This window comes from Ranitomeya variabilis, chromosome 4 (genome assembly GCF_051348905.1).
Source record: "Ranitomeya variabilis isolate aRanVar5 chromosome 4, aRanVar5.hap1, whole genome shotgun sequence".
Classification (NCBI taxonomy): Eukaryota; Metazoa; Chordata; class Amphibia; order Anura; family Dendrobatidae; genus Ranitomeya; species Ranitomeya variabilis.
In genome coordinates this window covers 231,549,426-231,553,286 of record NC_135235.1, presented here as the reverse complement: position 1 = coordinate 231,553,286, position 3,861 = coordinate 231,549,426, and the positions used below count along the sequence as shown (strand labels likewise).

At 39.0% G+C, this 3,861-nt stretch overlaps 1 long non-coding RNA gene across 1 annotated transcript in view; it reads right to left on the bottom strand.

The window, feature by feature from the left end:
- Positions 1-34: 34 nt before the first annotated feature.
- Positions 35-3,861, bottom strand: part of LOC143770521 (uncharacterized) — a 30,554-nt gene continuing 26,727 nt past the window's right edge. Inside the window, exons 3-6 of the long non-coding RNA XR_013214656.1 lie at positions 2,146-2,178; positions 1,716-1,790; positions 1,576-1,618; positions 35-857 (exon numbers count right to left, since the gene is read on the bottom strand). This is a non-coding gene — a long non-coding RNA (uncharacterized LOC143770521). The remainder of the gene's footprint in view (positions 858-1,575; positions 1,619-1,715; positions 1,791-2,145; positions 2,179-3,861) is intronic.

Below are 3,861 nucleotides of genomic sequence, written 5' to 3'. Positions count from 1 at the left end.
TCTATGAATTAATCACTTGATGTAGTCGCTACCATTTGTCTTTTAAGTTTTTTTTTATGCAGATCGCTATTGTACATTTGTGGCCAAAAGTTTTGAGATGAAAGCAAATGTTTAGTTTTTACATTGTGCTGCTTCAGTCTTTTTGTAACTTTTAGTTGGACTTTTCTCAGGCTACTGACAGACAATTATAAACATTCCATCAATTTTTACTCTTTGATTGACAAATCCATGAAGTTTCTGAGACGCCTCACTATTCCTAGCTCTGCCCCTTATTCTCCAAACTTCTACCCTGTCCCCCCGGCAGCAAGATATCTGCTTCTGGGCATATTGAGGCTTTACACAAACTTCATGGATTTGTCAATAAAAGTGTAAATCCAGATGGTAAAAACAAAAACAAACATGGCCACTAGGTGGCACTACAGATCTTGTTGGACTTCATTTTGTAGCAGGACCACTAGGTGGCACTGCAGCATCAAAGATGACCACCAAGTAGTACTGACAGCTAATGCCCAGCAGGTGGCACTACGAGTCTTGTTGTCCTTCAGTTTGACCACTAGGTGGCACTGCACAACTCATTTTTTTGTCCCTGGGCACATGTGACATTCAGGCTCTTTTTCAATACTTCCAGTTTGTCTGATGAATTCCACAGTGAATTAGTGCTCACCTCCAGGAAAGTGAACATTTTCTCCAAACATTAAACTTAGAAAAATCCATGTCAGCAATCAACATAAATACCCAGTGCAGATGGCATCCCCGAGTCCCGGGCATCGCATTCCCTCCTAGATGCAAAAAATTTGTGGAATCCAAAAAAAGCCAAAGAGATGACATCAAATGTGTCTTCAGGATTCACTTGTCATCTGTGAACAATGAAGAGAAAATCTGTAATAAACTCCTACTGTAAAGTGGTCGCTTTCCTCTTAAGGAGTTTCTAGCTTGTCTTCTACTCTAGTCACATCCAAAGCTGCAGTCTCAGTTCTGCTGGCTGCCATTGTTAAAGGGAACCTGTCAGTAGGATTGTGTACAGTAACTACAGACAGTGTCAGCTCAGCGCCATTATACTGATCACAATGATAACTGGTGATGAAATCAGTCTTGTGGTTCTTGTGTGATCTTTATTTTCAGTTTAGAATTAATGATAAGCCCATGGTCTCGGGCGGGGCTTCATGTGGTGCTCCAATTAGATATTCATCTGTATGGCTTATGATAAGTCACTGAATCCCTCATTGACCCGCCCCCTATTTTACAGACTCTATCACATTGTATGGAAAAGAAAAACCCATATTCATCAGACAGGTGCCTGCCTAAAGAATGTTAAACAGCCCCACCCACATGCCGCCCAGAGCATGAGAATCTCATTAACTGAAAACTACAAATAAAGATTCCACAAGAACCACAAGACCGATTTCATCACCAGGTATCTGTGTAATCAGTATAACGGCGCCGACCTGCCACTGTCTGTAGTTACTGAGCACAATCCTGCTGACCGGTTCCCTTTAAGATGAAAATCTGGAGAAGGAAAATAAAGAAAGGTGGAAGAAAAGGGAGAATATGTTAAGTACACGGAGGTTCACTTACTTCGCATTTTTGTTTTTCTTCCTTTTGAACAAGTTAAAATCAGCTGAAAACCAATAACAAAAAATGAGAAATAGCCGGGAAATATAATAGACACTCGGTGATAAGGGTATGATGTCATCAGCTCCGATGATGTCACTTACACAGCAGGACAATAACTCCCATGGTCAACATGACCCCAGCAAAGACCAAACCTCCTATCCGGAGGGTCCAGTAATCTGAGGAGAGATGGAGGGGTGACGTTAATAATCATGTATTGCTGCGGAATAAGCCCCCAATATACCAGAGCCATCACGATGGAGCTCTGACAACTTGGCCAAATAATAAAGCCTGTGGTTGTCAGCTTGGCTTTCTGAAAGCAGAGGCCGCCCCAGACCCTCACATTGGGGCATTGCAGACCCCAAGTCATTAGCTCTGTTTCCTAGTTCTGAGCAGCCCAGATTTATAGCCGGGGCCAGGATCGCCACACCAGCCCCATCCCAAGGGACCAGGGACATTTGGGGGCGTCTAACTCCATCCCCCCCCCCCTAGATTTCCAAACCACGACCTCTACAAGTAGCTATTAGGACTCACCATAGTGAAAACGATCGTGTTCTGCTGCACAACCTGCAGGGGGAGGTAGCGAGTCAGAGAATTAGCCTGGACTTTACCATACAGAAAGTGAGCGCACTGTCATCACCCAGTGACCCGGGTCTCTACAAGAAAAAATAGCTTACAGGCGTCCCCTCTAATGAGACCTCCAGCGATCAGCTCTGATCTGTCAGAAGATCTGACATAATTGCTAAATCTCCCTGCAGCGCCCCCTGCAGGGGAAGAATATAAATTCATAAAGTCCATTCCCATTAATGCGCTGCCCGTGTAATGCAGGACCAGTCCTCCAGAGGGAGACACTTTTCATATATGATGAAGGAGAATATTAAATCCCCCTTTATTAATTCACAACTCACTAACGAGATAAATGACAAAGGGTTTTTCCCATCCAGAAAATGTGACCGCCACACGTAAGATGGCCACTGCCAGCCAGGCTTCATAGGAGGGCAGAAAGTTTACTTAAAAGTTTGTGGAAAGTTGCCGACGTCTATTACTATTTACTTACTATAAATTGTTTCTAATTTTCAGAATCTTGTGAATTAAAGAATAAAGAATTATCATTTGTATCTATTTCACCACTGTCTACAATCATTGATCTCTGCAGATCTCCGCTCTTTCAACGCATCCTAAGATGTAAAGTCTAATGCCGCCATCATACGGCCAGATCTCAGATCGTAGATCACAGGGTATAATATATACAAATGATCACAGCTTCCACTCCCCAAGGAGGGACTGAAAAAAAAAAAGGATTGCACTACAAATTGTAATAACCCATAAACAAACATAATAACAATAATAAATAGCAATACATAATACAGAATATTAAAGAAAAAAAGAAAAATAATAATAAATAATAAATAGCAATAAATAATACAGAATATTCTAAAAAATAATTAAATAACAAGAATAAATAGCAATAAATAATACAGAATATTCTAAAAAATAAATAAATAACAAGAATAGCAATAAATAATACAGAATATTTTTAAAAATAATAAAAATTAACAAATGAATATGACAACAATAAAACAAACACAATATAACTAAATACAATAATATAATAAAAAATAAAATACAAAGAAAAAAACATTTGTTCTGCACAAGTCAGCAAAGTTTGATCTATGAACAATATTACATTATTTAACATAGTAAACACCATAAAGCAAGAGAATAAGAAAATTATTGGAGACAGCAGCGTTGCCATTTTTTTAGTCATCACCAACGGAGATATAAAAGTTACTGGTCTCAGAAACTGGAAACATTTCTATTATAGTGGGTGCGGAAAGTATTCAGACCCCTTTACATTTTTCACTCTTTGTTTCATTGCAGCCATTTGGTAAATTCAAAAAAGTTCATTTTTTTCTCATTAATGTGCACTCTGCACCCCATCCTGACTGAAAAAAATATATATATAATTTATAATTTTATAAAAATAAAATACCCAAAAGTGACACCATTCTAAAAACTGCATCCCTCGAGGTACGCAAAACCACATTCAAGAAGTTTATTAACCCTTCAAGTGCTTCACAAGAATTGAAGCCATGTGGAAGGAATAAATTAACATTTAACATTTTTTGCCACAAAAATTTTACTTCAGACACAATTTTTTATTTTTGTCAAGGGTATCAGGAGAAATTGCACAACAAATATTGTGGTTCATTTTCCCCTGAGTACGCCGATACCCCATATGTGGGGGTA